This window comes from Canis lupus, chromosome 2 (genome assembly GCF_011100685.1).
Source record: "Canis lupus familiaris isolate Mischka breed German Shepherd chromosome 2, alternate assembly UU_Cfam_GSD_1.0, whole genome shotgun sequence".
Classification (NCBI taxonomy): Eukaryota; Metazoa; Chordata; class Mammalia; order Carnivora; family Canidae; genus Canis; species Canis lupus.
Genome location: NC_049223.1, coordinates 65,931,095 through 65,947,649, shown reverse-complemented (window position 1 = coordinate 65,947,649; position 16,555 = coordinate 65,931,095). Strand labels below are relative to the sequence as shown.

At 45.2% G+C, this 16,555-nt stretch overlaps 1 protein-coding gene across 10 annotated transcripts in view; it reads right to left on the bottom strand.

Moving 5' to 3' along the window:
- The window catches only part of SIAH1 (siah E3 ubiquitin protein ligase 1), a 78,409-nt gene that overhangs the window by 45,068 nt on the left and 16,786 nt on the right, over nucleotides 1-16,555 (bottom strand). For 6 of the 10 annotated variants that reach the window (XM_038531114.1, XM_038531110.1, XM_038531115.1 and 3 more), the window contains 3 exons: nucleotides 11,234-11,374; nucleotides 6,434-6,552; nucleotides 573-672 (listed from right to left, as the gene is read on the bottom strand). The gene's annotated coding sequence lies outside the window, so the exon portion shown is untranslated. Of the gene's footprint in view, nucleotides 1-193; nucleotides 538-572; nucleotides 703-1,380; nucleotides 2,001-5,607; nucleotides 6,324-6,433; nucleotides 6,553-11,233; nucleotides 11,375-16,555 lie in introns of those variants that run through there. The other 4 variants (XM_038531111.1, XR_005355830.1, XR_005355829.1 and 1 more) reach the window with 4 other exon arrangements.

Genomic DNA, 16,555 nt, shown 5'->3' with positions numbered 1-16,555 from the left:
GAGATCCCACCTCAGGACAGCTTAGACACACCCTGAGGTCTCCTAACTCCCAACTAGTAATTCCTTCCCTTCTCCCTCATCACACTCCCTGTCAGGAAGGCCACCTCTCTGCCAGGCCGCCTCCTCACACCCTCAAGAGTTAATCCAACGAGTGCCCTTTCTGGAGGATCTTCCCAGCTGTGTAGTGACTGACCTTATACTATGTCCCTGTGAGGCAGGCAGTAGGGACACAATTGGGCCAGCATCCCCTCAGTTTTGTTCTCTGTTAGATGTTTGTATGTCTTATGCCCATCACTATATACATGTGTTGTGATTTCTCTGGTTTCCCCACGGAGACAGCAGAGCTGATAGAAACAGTTTCAGTGAAGGAAGGCTGGAAGGTAGGTGTGATGGAAAGCGGAAGGAGATAGGACTTAACTCCAGAGTCCTGATGATAATTTCAGACTCAGTGGTGCTCTGTGTGTCTCTGCGCGGTCTGTGCTGTTGCTGGCATCAAAGCAGGGTTGTGAGGAGGTTGTCTATGCAACCAGGGCTGGGCCTGGATGCAAACTCTCAGGCATCTTCACACGTACCTTTAGAAGGGCATTTGCTTCATCCTTGTTTTGCTTTGGGCAGCTTTCTTAGAATGTGTGTCCATTTCTGTTCCCATAGAGTTCACACTTTCTTAGACTCCTGAAGGGAAGTGAACAGGATGAAAACAGACTACAAATATAAAAACAGAGATCATTGTTTTAGGGTTATCTTTAAGATACTTTAAGAGTCTTCCAGAATTTTTTAAAAATCTCCAATGTGTAGATAATTCCTTGAGCTCCTCTTGCTGGCTAATCATGCCAACCAAAATAATTTTCTAAACACAAAAAGAAAAAAAATGGGGCTCCTCTACCCAGTTTGGTTTCTTCCTTTTAGTAATAATGCAAACTTCTCCTGCCCACCCCCACCTGATAGAATAAGAGTTAGTGGAAAGCACAAAATATTTATGTGAAAATGCATGGAGGGGGGTGTACAATCCCCAGTGAATTGTTAAATTTGGGACCCAGGAAAGTGAGGTATTCATTTAGCGAAGAATTGAGCTCTTGCCACTGAACTTGGATACTTGGTTGTGGGGTGGGAAGGGGGGTCGGGGGCAGACAGAAAGAATTATCCGATTACCAAACGTCCCTCACCAGCTTGATAAGTAGCCTTTAAAGGCTATGATAGCAGCCAGGGCCGAGACACAAAGCAAAAGGCCAGGGTAGGTAAGTACTTTGCTCAGCAGCTTCCAAATAATTTTGGTGTGTGTGTGTGTGTGTGTGTGTGTGCTTAAGATTTTTTTTTTTTAAAGGTAATCTCTATACTCAATGTGGGACTTGAACCTACAACCCTGAGATCAAGAGTCAAACGCTCCACAGACTTAGCCAGCCAGGTGCCCCAATTTTTTGTGATTTATTTTTTTAAAACGATGTTAACTCAGTGGGATTTTTTTTTTCTTGGAAAAAGTATAAGATCTGAGTGATCACATTTATTTTCCCCCTGGGCATTAAGGAACAAGGCAGGACATTATGCATCTGGCACTCTTCAGGACCTCGTTGTTACAGCAACAGGGATGGGCAAGCATAGAGTTCCCGACACGGAGGGCCTCAAAGTCAATATGAGGATGAGCATCTGTGAAGCCCAGGTAGTGAAAGGAAAGAGCAAATAAATACTGTCCCCTCCTGCACCCTGGCCAGGGCTGCACAAAAGAGTCCATTAAACCAATTGACGCAGGCCCTGCTGGAAAGTTGACAGAACTCCCAGCTGGGTTAGGTTTCCCCACCTCATCCCCCAGCTGGGGATCTCAGCCTCCCTTCACTCAGGGAGGCTGGGTCACAGAGGCCCCACAGAGGTGGGGCACAGTAATGGCCGGGAAGCCGGAAAAGAGTCCTCAGCCTGGCCCCCTGGGACTTCAGGTTTCTCCATCTGCAAAATGAAGGTGTTGGTCTAGAAACTCCTGCAGCTCTAATCCTGTGTGTAGAGGCAAATCTCTACAAAACAAACAAACAAAAACACACAAAAAAAACAAGTCCTCTCAGAAGACTTCGTATTTACTGGATAGCTACCATGTGTCAGCTGCTTCTTATTAACTCACTTAATCCTCACGAGTAGAATTTGTCCATTTTATCCACTGTTTCTCCCATTTTGTAAATGAGGAAATTAGGTTTGGGAAATGTAACTTGTCCACCTGGGGTCATGAGAGTTAGGCAGGCCTATACCAGCCTTTACCCTGAGGTCTGTCTGGGTCCAGAGTCCATTTCTTTGCACCACTCTGCTCCCTATCACCTTTTATTTCTTTACCACTTTCTATTACCAGCCGCCAGCCCTGGCAAATCTGCTAGAAATCACAGGTGAAGCCATTCTGTCCTCCCGGGAGGCCTTCAGAATCTGGGCTTTGTGTTTACATTTCATAGACTTCGTTCTACAACAAACTTGATCTGAGTCACTGCATCTTTTGACCTGACTGCAAATCTGGGTTGAACCCTACATTGGGTCAGGCAGTGTGCTGAGCTGTTCACCTGGTGCCATGACCCGCGTGAGAACCCTATGATATAGGTGTCGTGGTTATCCCCACCTTGCAGAGGACAGAACAGACTCAGAGAGGTTAAGTAACTGGTCAGGGGCTGCATAGCTAGGTTGAGATAGGAACCTGAAGGTCTCATCTATTATTACTCTGCAGAGCTGCCTTTTGATGAAACAAAGGGGTCATTCCCCTAGGGCTGTGCGTGCTCTATGACCTAGACAAGATCAATTATTAGAAAGCCCATGGTCTGGGATTTGAGAATTTGATATCAGTTCCACTTCTTCCATTCCAGTTATTTTCTGAATGCCCATTCTGCAAGTGCAGGGGACACCATTTGCTCTTAGGCAGAGGCCACAGCTTTCTGCCTCTCTGCGAACACTCACAGGAAACTAGGTTTTTTGTTTCTTGTATAAGTGGGCTCCGCACCAACTCACCACCCTATGATGTAGGCCTGAGCTGAAATCAAGAGCCTAGGTTTTTTTTTTAAAGGTTTTTTAAAAAATTTATTCATGAGACAGAGAGAGAGAGAGAGAGAGAGAGAGAGACTGAGAGGCAGAGACACAGGCAGAAGGAGAAGCAGGCTCCATGCAGGGAGCCCGATGTGGGACTCGATCCTGGGATTCCATGATCATGCCCTGGGCCAAAGGTAGTCGCTAAACCGCTGAGCCACCCAGGGATCCCCTGAGCTAAGTTTTTAACTGACTTTGGCTGAAAGTTCCCATTACTCACATGGGTGACCCAGAGCCTTGGACCCTAGGATGAGGAGATGGCCCTTTGAACAGCCATATTTTCAAGTGGCTGCTCATCACACTAGAATACAATCTGAACTCCTGCCCTACATGATCTCACCCTTGCTTACGTTACCTCTCTTTCCCTTGGTCTTCACATGACTGAATAAATCTGACTTCAGCTTTTGTCACTTCTTCAAAGAGCCCTTTTAATTTGCTTGTTAATTTATTTTATGACCACCCTAGACTCCCCTACTGAGGAGCACACAGTAAATTTTTTTAAGGATTTTTATTTATTTATTTGAGAGAGAGAAAGAGAGAGAGAGAGAGAGAACCAGCAGTGGGAGCAGCAGGCAGAGGGAGAGGGAGAAGCAGACTCCCCGCTGAGTAGGGAGCCTGACATGGGGCTCGATCCCAGGACGCTGGGATCATGACCTGAATGGAAGGCAGATGCTTAACCGACTGAGCCACCCAGGCACCCCAATTTTGATTTATTTGAATTTGCTGCCATTTATTGGTTCTGATTCTTGTTGATTGACCCAAAGCATCAGCAGTAGAACCCAACTTTTCAGAGACAATTTTCCATAAGTCTCTTAACTAGAACAGAGGCACACTTGTCTTTGTTCTAGATTGTTTTCAAGGATGTTGGTGTAGTGAACAGCCTTTGAAGATAGAGACAGTACCTCTCTCCAGAGCAAAGAGTGGGTTTGGTGGCAGCCTTGGAAGATAGAGATAATGGCTCGCTCTAGACATAGAGGTGATAGGCTTGTTGCCCATTATAAAAGATGTGGGTTCCCAAATACATGTAGCAGTGCAATCTGCCGTGAGTGCAGGCACCACCTAGTGCTCACCACATCACTCCCTGGAAACCAGGCTCAGGGAACGGATACAAACACTGCTGATACAGTAGCTACTGCTATTGCTGTGAGTAATAAAGTCCTTTGTTTCTGACCCAGGAGTCTCACGTCTGCTGCCAACATTAATGAAACTGTGGCAGGCTAACTAGATGACTTGCAAGTAAGGTAAAGTCCCAAATCCTTCCCAGTTCATGACACCCATAACCAAGTTGGCTTCAGATGACACAGTTTTGCTTCACTTGTGCTCCAGCAGCCAGTAGCAGCACAAAATTACAGCAACCCTGAAGTCTATGCTCTTTCTGGGGTATAAAATTGCCAGGGAGTTTATTTAGAAACTGTTTATTTAGAAGCTTATTTCTAACCCTATAAGAGAACCTCATGAGTATTGTGATGTTTATAAGTTTTGCAGTACCAAGAAATTGCCACTTTTGCATCATCATCAGAACGAAAGAGGAAAAAGCACAAAGCTTATTGTGCACCCTGATCGATCTTTCTGTGACTTTGTGTTGGCCGACATCACGACTCTCCATTCATGGCACTGGATGGCACCATGGGGCTTCCCTTTCGTGATCCTGAGTAACCTGAGGTTGGGGTTGGGGGCGGCTTCTGTTCCCACATTGCATTCTTATACATTGTTATACTTTTTTTTACAATTAGCTCTATGACTATACAGTTTAAAAGATTTTATATATTAAAAGTAAAATATAATTCTTTATAATGGTAAAGTTCCAATATCAAATAAAAAGAAAGAAAATTTCAGAGCCTGTTAAACATTTTGGATATTAGTTCTCTTTCCTCCCCTATTTTATTTTATTTTTAAAAAATTTATCTGTTTGAAAGAGAGCAAGAGAGAGAGGGCAGGAGCACAGCAGAAGGGACAGAAGGAGAAGGAGACAATCTCAAGCAGACTCTGCTCTGAGCATACAGCCCAACACAGGGTTGATACCATGACCCTGAGATCACAGCCCTGAGATCACAGCTGGAGCCAAAATCAAGAGTCCGATGCCTAACCAACTGCACCACCCAGGTGCCCCCTCCCCTATTCTATAAAGAGATAAGTTTCTTCATTTTGTGTAGGGGAGACATGGGAGAGAACAATAACTGGACTGAAACAGAGCAAAGAGAAGTTGTTAAAAACTTGATTCACTCATTAAAAAATCTATGTATTGTTTTCCTACCTGAACTAAGCTCAGTGGGGAGTAGAAAAACATATCCTCACCCTAAAGGAATTTACCATGTTATGAGGGTGCTACATTGCACACAAATAATATAAATAAAAGCAAAGGTGAGAGGGACGCCTGGATGGCTCAATGGTTGTGCATCTACCTTTGGGTCAGGGTGTGATCCCAGGGTCCTGGGGTTGAGTTCTGCATGGGCTCCCTGCAGGGAGCCTGCTTCTCCCTCTGCCTGTGTCTCTGCCTCCCTCTGTTTCTCATGAATAAATAAATTAAATCTTTTTTTAAAAAATTAGCAAAGGTGAGGCAGACCTAGAATAGGCAGGAATGCAGGGTAGGGGGTCACATCTTGACGGAAACAGCAGCATTTAACCTGGACCAAGTATCCGAGAGAGCAGCTGGCAGTGGAGACACGCGTGCTGGAGGGGCATGGGTGCTGGGCAACGAGTCCGTGCTTGAGGAGGGGGCTGCCTCTGGGCACATACATTGGAGTCAGATGGAATGTGAAAACCCAAGAAATGTGGACTGTATTAATTAGTTTTGATTAGTGTTTGTGAGTGTGTGGAATCAAGATGCCAAATAGAGAAGGCCATCCAAGGGTGACAAGTGGAAGAATGGGGACATGTTGGAGGGTTGAAAGTCATGAAGAAGGAAAAGGCAAATACAAAAGAAAGGGGTCCAGGCAGGCTAGAGGCCATGGCATCTATGAAATGACTCTGAGTCAGAAACCTGCTCTTCTGTCTCTAATCGCAGAGAGCCCGTTGTGAGATGGACATGCTCACGGAAGGCAGGGTTCACAGAAGTCCTTCACCTATATTCTTATTCCAGAGCATCAATTCAATGAAGTTACTGATTCAATCTTTTAATTTGAGTGAAGTCTTAGGTCATACTTTTAGTGTGTCAGCTTCATTCAACTCTGCTGACCATATCTGAGTGACACAAATCTCTGGGATTCATGGAATTTTAAAATGTTAGAGCTGGAGAAACTTCTACAGTCATCGGATCTCATTTCCACCAACGCTTATTTACTCTATAATTTTTAAAAAACAGAATTTGAGGTCTTTTAAGATTGAGCCACAATTCTTACAATCCCAGAAGGTAAAAATAAGACTCCCCCCACCCAAAACCAAACTGACAAACCTGTTTATTTGGCGGAATTTATGAGGACCTTCTCAGAAGAGGCAGTCCAGATGGCCTGAAATACTCTAAATTGACTTCACATACCATTCTTCCCGAAGTAGATTCAAATCTGCACCTTACTGCAAAGAGAGAGGGTTTATCATGACTTTGGTGAGTCAGCTGGGCTGCTCCATGTACTAATTACCTAACGTGTAACAACACATTAGAAATAGGCCAGGGGTCATGGTGCAAACACTTGAGTAATGCTGGAAAGAAGCCTGCAAAGTAGCTGAGTGCATTCTCTTCCCCAGAGCCCCCTCCCATCTCAGCGCTCCTGTGTCATGGAGGCTGAAGAGCCAGTGAGGTGGTTTCCTAGGGGTCCTTCAGAGCTCAAGGTGGGCATCATCCAGGATATATGTCTGCCCTTGGAGCTTCAGGTGGGGCCAGAAGTCTCCTCTATCTGACCTGCCCCTTCCTGATACTCACACTAGAAGCTTGTGACATCCTGCTGTACCTCTGAAATGCCCATCATGGATATGTGTCTACACACAACTGCTCAGTGAGGAGCATGGCAGCCTCTGCCAATGGAAATGCCTTTGCTACAAACATAGGCAGTCAGGGCAAGGGCACAATTGCACAACCTTCACCTCACCCACTTTTTCCACTAGAAAGAAATTGTTGCTTAGTGATCAAAGCAATTTGGCCTGGTTCTGAAAATTACCAATCCCAAGCAGTACACCAAAACAATCTGCCACCCCAGTCTTGTCCAGCAGTCTTCACGTGTGGGTCCATCAGAATTCAACAATGCATGTATTTGTTGAAAACAACTATGCAAGCTTTGGGGTAGAGAATAAACAGCTGAAAAAGACATTTGTGGTTAAAGAAGTTAGCTGCTCAGAGAAGGTGGATCATAGATGGGATTCTCTGAGGGTTAGTTAACTAGCATTACTATTTTCTTGGTCTTCCATGCTTCTAATTGTGAGGGCTGTAGCCCAGATGAGTAGATGAGTCAGGGAAAAACCTCCCACACTGCTCAGTATGGGCTCTCACAGCAGTGGTTGCATGGCCATGACGTCAGAGAGTGCAGGTCAGGCTGGTACTGCCCTCCTGAGTTGTGCATCAGCATTCACCAAGGCACCAGACTCCACATGGCACTGTTTCCTACACCCCTTCTAAGAGCTGTCAAATGATATCTACCAATTTGGTTGAGTTCTGAACTTAATTTTTAAAAAAAAGTCAGCCGGGTGACTCATCAAGTGTAAGTGAACCTGATCAACTGGTCAATGAGAAGGGGGAGGGTTTGGTGAAGAACTTAAGTGTTGATTTTTCTGCTAGTAAGTATAGATAGGGCCAAGCAGATATAATTTAGGGAGAAGGTTGGGAAGAGCAAAGATGCGGAGTTCTGTGAAGAAATCCAGATCCCAGGAGAACAAGCACGTGCAAAGACATGAAATTGCATGAAGAATCATGAAATTGCCAATAAAAGTCAATGTGGAGAGTGGAATGCATGTGGGGAAATAGTAGGAGGTGAGTTTGAGAACGATGCTGGCAACAGTCCGCCAGGTCATGTCACAGTTTCTATTTTATCTTAGGTGTGTTGGGGAGCCATCAGAGAGTTTTTAGGCAAGTGAGTAACTGGATCTGATTTGTGTCTGAGGCAGGAACACTCTGGCAGCTAAGTCTGAGAAAGATGGAGAAGGGCAAGAGTGGAGTTAGGTGACCAGTGGGAGGCTATAGCAGTGACCCAGGGGAAGTGTGGTCTGGGCTTGAATGTAGAGAGAAGAGGCTGAATTGGAAATACTTTCTGGAGAGGGAGTCCAAAGAACTGACCACTGGGAGAGGAGAGAAAAGAATAAATATACCCAAGTGTCCTGCTTGAGCATCAAGTGAATTAATTAATTAATTAATTAATTGGGATGGTAAAGACTCAGAGGGTAGGAGGTGGCACCCAGCATGGAATGGGAAAAATCAAAGTTTGCAATGCTTGTAAGAAATTTATAAGAGGTTTCCAATATGCCTTGCACAAGCTTCAGAGAACAATTCAAGAACATGTTGACCAGGCACAGTACTCTCCCGTCTAAAACCCTCTGTCGCCCCTCTTGCTTAAAGCACTAGTTTTAACCTGGCTATGCTTTCGAATCACAGGTGACCTCTCCAGATGCAGGTGGCTTCCTATTCATCTTTAGGGCTGGGGCCTCTCCCCCAGGACATAGAAATGGCCCTCAGGGGACTGGTTGCACCCACGAGCTTATCAGGCACTGTTGGGACCTTCAAATTTTTCTCTTTGCAAAAGTAACACACACACACACACATTGTACAAATTCAGATTAATACAGAAAGTTTTAAAAATAATAAAAAAGAGATGGGAAAAAAACCCTAGAACGTGAGAGTTCCCTCTAATTTCCGCATTTCCATTTGGGCTCTTGCCATGGTGGTCTAATGGGCCAGATCTGGGATCTGAAAGTGGTACATCCTTCCCTAAAGTGCCCGGGGTTGCCGGCAAACAGCCAGGTCCTGGGAAACACCCTCTGTGAGTCACTGGCAAGAAAGCTGAGAAGGTGTAGGAACTGCAGTGTCAGGAGAGGGGAAGGCTATAAGGCTGTGCTGTCCAGTTAGCCAACCCGCTGAATGTGCTCAGGGCCGGCAGCCAGGGCCACCTCCTCACAGGCTCTGCGGGTAGAAGCTCTGAGTTAGGGAGTTCACAAGCATTAGGACTGCATACTTTTATTTTAAAAATCAATATCTCAAAAAATAAATAAATAAAAATCAATATCTCAATTATTTTTTGATAGACAATACATGTCCATAGTAAAAACAAATAAATAAATTCCAACGTTACAAAGGGTCCCCCCCCCTCATGTCAAAGGTAAAAGGAATACTTTCATCCCTGTCCTACAGTCTCTGAGGGCAGAGGCTCTCCTATTTGCTGCTGGGAACCAAGGCACATGGCCCCACTGTCCTTACCTCCTCACCTACCGTTGAGTCAAAAGCTCTTGCCTCGCCTCTTGCAAGGTGGCATGATCACAGGCTGCTTATCAGCTCTGGCCACAGCGGTGTTGATTAAGAACCTGTGTGCAATGGCTCTGGGAAGGGTTGTGTTGTTGAAGGTGAGGGCCAGTGGTTTCGATCAGTGCTACAAACGTACACATTTAATACAACTAATTCTTGGTGACTTATGGAGCAGAGGAAAGCAGGTATGTGGGTACCACCAATTTTCTGACTCCTGCTTGCTCTCTTTCTTCCCCTCCTGCCCCATTCCCAGCACATAGATCTTAAAAGTAGCCTGAAATGTGATTTGAATTTTACCTTCAGGCTGATCCATAGTAAAGGTTTTGCTGAGAAGTTCACTGCCAAATCTGTTCATCCCACAAATACGTCTGAAGTGCCTAGTTTGGGTCAGGCCAAGAACATCATTCACACAACAAGCATGTCCCCTGGCTTTGCAGAGCCTACAGTTGGATGGGGGAGTGAGGCTTGCAAACAGGTCTGTCAGCAAAGGACATGGAGAGGATCAGAAGGTGCTATGGGAGTGACAGCTGAGCAGCAAACAGACTGGGGGATCAGGGAAGGTTTCCCAAAGGAGATGGGATTTTAGCTGAGATCTAAAGAATGAGTAGAGTTAGGCAAGGCGGAGAGCGTATTAGTAAAAGGGAAGTGCAAGTGCAAAGACTGGAAGGAAGATAGAGGATTGGCCCATTGAAAAAAAATGAAAAGAAATGGTACCTGCAAGAAATGGCAAACGTACCGGTTAAGGGCTTGTGCTCTCTCAAGTTGGACTGCCTGAGTTCAAATTCCAGCCCTACCATTCACAGGCTGTTGCCCCAGGCAAGTTATATAACCTCTCTATGCTCAGTTTCCTCATCTATAAAACAGGACTGATGATTGCACCTCCTCCATGGCATAGAAATGAGACAGTATAGGTGACATTGCTTGGAACAGCACGTGGTGAGCACCGAATAAGTCTTAGCGATTATTTTACAGTTCTGATGGGCAGGGACTTGAGCAGAGATGGAAGGAAGATGTCGATGGGGAGGGGAGACACAGGACAGTTCTTAAAAGGCCTTCTAATTCAGGTTGGGAGGGTAGGACTCCTCAGGTAACCAAAGAGAAACCAAGAGCGACAAAGGCCTGTGTGTGGAAGGCCCTTGCTGAAAGTGGGCCTTGGTGATTTCCCTGAGCCTAAGGCAGACAGAGGGGTCCAGGCAGGGGCCTAGTGAGGTCAGGGCCAGCCGGACACAAATGCACGATGGGCCTGTGGGGACAAGCAGCCTCACCCCTCTGGGTCTGTGCCCTCAGCCAACATCGGTTTCCTTGGGGACTGAATGAGATGAGGGAGGCCAGGGGCCTCCTTTCCATGGTACCCAGGACAAAAGCATGGGCTGGTGCCTTTCCCCTGCATTCCGTGGATAGTTTGCGAATGTAATAGCTTCAAAGTTACATCTGAACTAGCCCAGGCTTCCTCTTCACCAAGATCTCTGTGATTTCGCCAGACAAACCTCTCGAAATTAACCTACCCTAGTTGGAACCATGGTCCAGGGACTTGAGTCTCAACTCTGTGTGGCCTGGGCTACTTCCAGCTGGTTAGGGGTGCTGTAGTCTCTCCGACATCCCACACCAACTACAGTGATTTTGATTGGATTTACTGAAATATATGCCAGGCAGTGCTTCTCTGGGAGGAGAGAGGTTCGAATCACACACGTTATGCTGGCATGTGAGTGTTTTTAAAAGTCAGAAACAGCGGATCTAGAATTTTGCCTGCACACTACTCTCATTTTTATGTATTACATGAATTCTGAACTATTCAGTGTTTTATTAGTTCACCTTCAGTGTCCAGGAAAGATTTAATCCAAAGTCGTGGCGTAGACATTTATTGAGGTCCTTCTCTGTGCCAGGACCTGGCTATACTCTGCGGGTACCAAGGTGAATGAAACTCAGAGAGCTGACCTCTCTGGAGCACAGGGCCTGTGGGAGAAGAAAACAAAGTATTACACCACACCATAAATGCTAGAATTGGGGCATAAAGCCAGTTCCAGGGAAAGCTGGGATCAGGGCTGTTGCAGCACATCCACACAGGTTGTACACTGCATAACTCTGAGACACCATTCACATAGACCAGGGTTTGGTAAACGTTTTCTGGAAAGGGCCAGATAGTAAATATTTTATGCTTTGTGGGCCACACAGTCTCTGTTGCAATCATTCAACTCTGCTGTTGTAGCACAAATGCAGCCATCAGCCATAGACAATATGTAAACAAATAAGCGTGGCTGCCTTCCAGTCAAACTTTATTTACGAGCATTGAAATTGAGTCATGAAGTACTCTACTTTTCATTTATTTTCAACCATTCAAAAGCATAAAAATCATTCTTAGTTCATACACTCTACAAAAACAGGGAGTGGGCTGGATTTGATCCCTGACATAGATTACAATGAGCATGGCCTCTTTTGAGTTGTTCAGTCACCTGAGGGCCCTGTCTGGCTCCCTTCAGAGGATTCTAGTTGACCTAAGTTCTAAAGGATAAGCAAGCACTGACCAGGTGGACTCTTCAGGGAAGGGATGCCAAGCAGAGGGAACAGCATGGGCAAAGGCATAGCAGATCTGCACAGGAGGAAACAGAGAGATATGGGACACAGAAAGTTAGGCGGGAGAAAGATGGTGGAGAGCCTTGCATGCCACAATCAACAGTATGGGCTCTGTTACGTGGGCAACTGGGAGTCATTCATGGTTTTAGGCAGAAAGTGAAAGGGTCTGTGATTGCATTTTAGGGCATGGAGTGCAAGATAGAAAGGCCAGTTAGGAGGCATGCAAACCAGTCAGGGAAGAGATGGCGAGTGCCTAAACAGGCAGGGGGCAGGGGAGTTAGGAGAAAGAATTCAAATGTCTACTCTCGGATACATGGAAAGATGTTCCGCATCATTAGCCATCAGGGAAATGCACATCACAACCACAGTGAGATACCACTTCGCGGTCACTGGATGGCTACCACACAAAAGAGACAGATAGTGAGTGTTGACAGGGGTGCCCGGCTGGCTTAGTCAGTGGAATGTGTGACTCTTGATCTCGGGGTTGTGAGTTCGAGCCCCACACTCAGTGTAGAGATTACATAAAAATAAAATCTTAAAAAAAAAAAGTCTTGGCCAGTGTGTAGAGAAATCAGAACCCTCCCACGCTGCTGGTGGGGATGTGAAATGGTGTAGCCACTTTGGAAAACAGTCTGGCAGCACTGCAAAAGCCAGCTACCTGTGACCCAGCAATTCCACTCCTACATATATACCAGAAAAAAAATTAAACCTATGTCCACACAAAAAACTGTACACTAATGTTCACAGCAGCATTATTCATCCTGACCAAAAAGTAGAAACAACCCAGACATCTATCAACTGATAGATGGATAAATAAAATGTGGTATGTCCGTCCAGTGGAGTATTAATCATCCATAAAAAGAAACAAAGGAGTGTGATTAGAGAGGTCTGTAGGAGGCAAATCTGTACAGGCACAAAGATTAGTGGTGGCGTAGGGTTGGGGGATGGGCAGGAGGGCCGAGGCATGATTGCTGAGGGCATAGGGTTTCTTTTGAGGGTGAATAAGATAGTCTAAAATGGATTGTGGTGGTGGTTGTAGGACTGTGAGTATACTGAAAACCACTGAATTGTATGCTTTAAATGGGTGAAATGTATGGCATGTGAATTGTATCTCAATAAAGCTATAAAAATCATTACCTTAATGTAACTCAGAAAGGGTAATTTTCTCTCTGTATCTCTCAAAGTAAATTATCTATCAAAGGCAATTTAAACTCCTTATCATTGGCTTTAAAGTGCACACAGGTTTATTTTTTGTAATTTAGGTTTTTGGTTCTGTTTAATTCAATGCCTATGTTTTCATCCTAGGAATGATACGTTAATAAGCACTTTTTAAAAAGGAGAACACTCTAACCCATAGGGAGTTATATGTGAAACTGAGCAGACTCAGAAATACCCTTGGATGCCTTCCTTTCCCTTAGTCCTCACAGCCAGTCATCCGAAATCTCGTCTGTTCATTTATTTATGTAACAGTCCTGTTGAGATATGATTCACATGCCGTATAATTCACCTATTTCAAGTGTACAGTCCAATGGTTTTCAGGATATTCACAGAATTGTGCAATGATCATCAATCTATTTTTTAATTTATTTTTTGTTTTTCATGTAGCATGAGTCAGAATTTTTTTTAAAAAGACTTTATTTATTTATTCATGAGAGACAGGCAGAAACAGGCAGAGGGAGAAGCAGGCTCCATGCAGGGAGCTGGACATGGGACTTCGATCCCGGGTCTCCAGGATCACACCCTGGGCTGAAGGCGGTGCTAAACTGCTGAGCCACCCGGGCTGTCCGTGAGTCAGAATTTTAGACACATTCCTCTCTGTGGCTAAATCATATCCCACTGTATGGAAGTGCCACTTTCATGTATCCATCTATTTGTTGATAGAACACTTAGGTCGTTTCCATCTTTTGACTACTGTAAATTAAGCTGTGATGAGCAATGGTGTACAACATATTTATATGAAGAAAATATTTGGAAAGCACATAGTTATGCTGAATATTGGTTAAAAACACAACATTAATCTTAGACAGTGATGTTCTGTAATGAGGTATGTTTATATTGTTCTGAGAACCTAAGTTCATTTTCTTCAGTTTTCTGAGCCTCCATCAGGGTAGACAATTTGGAAGGTATCTGCCACACCCATAAACAATTTCTCCTTCTTGAAAAACTACCCCCCTGTCGTGTCCTCTCTCACATCAGTAGAAGCCATGTTTGTACCTGGTCAGGACTCAAGCTGGGCAATCAGTTTCTCCCTCAAGAATCTGTATTTGATGCTAAGAAATGTCTTAGTTATTGTAAGGGATTGTGAGACAGCCATATCCTGCCATTTCTCCCTATTTCTTGCTTTGGGTGGGGTGGGGGTAAGGGTCCATGGCGATCCCAGTATGTTTATAATAAATATTTCTTCTCTGAAAATTTACATGGATCAGTTTTGTACTAGTATGATATTTTGAAACAATATTTACTTCCCATATTGGTGGGTACCATGGTTTTTCTCCCCACAGAAACCATCTCTGCAGTTGGAGTTAAGCTGTTAAGTCCCTTAAGTGAGGAAGTAGAGGTTTTAGGCTCATCCCGTTGTGGACAGCAGGTCTTTAGCACAGGCTCATGATCCACTTCCCTGAACACAGTTTAGGGATGACTGGCAGTCCTGAGGAGAACCTTATCCTCTAGTGCCATTTTCAACATGACATAGGAGCGCGTCCTAGGTGACTTAGTCGGTCAAGCATCTGCCTTTGGCTCAGGTCATGATTCCAGGGTCCTGCAATCCAGCCCTGCATCAGACTCCCTGCTGAGCAGGAAAACTCCCCCCCTCTGCCTACTGCTCCTCCTCCCTCTGTGCACACTCTCTCTGTCAAATAAGTAAATAAAATCTTTTTTAAAACCCCACAACATGACATAGGAGAGATGTGAGAGTGTGGTGCCAAAGGCAACTGCAACAACTAGTCTATAGCAGAATATTTTGGCTCTCCAAGATGTGGCATTCAGGAACCCATGGCCCACTGAGGGATGAAAAGAGCCTAAGAGGACTTCTAGACCACCAGAGACCCACGTCTGGTGAAGAGGCTGTCATGGCCAAAGCCTTGGACATTAGTAGTAGAGGGCCAGGTGGATGTCATACTTCAAGGGTTACCAGTCCCGGACAACACCAGTGAGCACCCAGAAGGCACTTCCTTCTGCCAAACCCAGGACTCAGTGATCTCCACACCAAGGCATATCTAGAGGAGAAGGGAGACGTGCCTCAAAGGAGCTGTGGAATTACTGTTCTCAACTCCTGTTTGTTTTCTGGCCTCAACACAGCTCTTCTCCCTTGCTCTCACTTCTCTGCAGGATGTAGGCTCATCAGACACTGAAGAAGTCATGTTTTCTTTGCTTGGGAAGGTGTTGAAGGGGAGGCCTACAAGTCTCAGAGAAGTGTGTGCACCTCTGGTATGGGTGTTGGTGTCTGTGATAGACACAGTTATCTACCCAAAAACTATTCTCTCCCTTCTTTTTCCTCATCGAACCCTGATTCTACTTGAGGCTGCCTGTGTGCCCATTCTCAGCACTGAGACATGATTGCTTCTGTTTCCATTGTCAGACACTCTATTTCCAGGGATCTCCCTCCCTTGTAGCTGTGGCTTGTGGCCCAGTTCTGGGCGATGAGAAACACTGCAAGAGAGCTTCTGCCATAGTCTGCTCCCCTAATAAATTGGACAGCTCTGGTTCATGCCAGCCCTCCCCACTCTTCCTGTCCTGGGTGTGTATGGGATGGGTGGAGCTGTGGACCATCTTGCAATCATGATGATGAAAAGCTAAAATGCTAAGATAGCAGAGAACAAAGATGAAAGAGTCTGGCTTCCCAAAGACCTTGCTCAGCGGTTGCACCAGTACTTGACTCTCCAGATTTCTTCCGTAGAAAAATAAAAGCTCTGCTAATTGAGTGTTTTTAAAAGCATTATTGAAAACATTCCTAACTGACAGTGTCTCAGAAGAAAAACCTGCTCATTCAACATTTGGGGCCCACCTGCCTTAAAGCTGGTTTTCTTCTTGTTCACCCTGAGGCAAAATCTGACAGTCTGCAGCAGCACGTATGCCCAACTTTTATGGACTGACCTGTGCCTCCCTTCCTCAACTCATATGTCGAAGCCCTAACCTCTAATGTGACTATATCTGGAGATATGGTCTTTAAGGAGGTAATTAAGATTAATTAAAATTAAATGAGTTCATAGGAGTGGGGCCCTAACTCAATAGGATTGGTATCCTTATAAGAGGAAGAAGAGTCACCAGGAGTTCAGGGGCACCTAGATAGCTCAGTGGTTGAGGGTCTGCCTTCAGCTCAGGGCATGATCCCGGGGTTCTGGGATCAAGTCCCACATCAGGCTCCCCACAGAGAGCCTGCTTCTCCCTCAATTTATGTCTCTGCCTCTCTCTTGTGTCTCTCATGAGTAAATAAATAAAATCTTAAAAATAAAAAAGACACCAAGAGTTCATGTACATGGAGAAAAGCCCATGTGAAGAAGCAGGGAGAAGGTGGTCATCTGCAAGATAGGGAGAGAGGACTCTGGAGAAACCAATCCTGCTGAC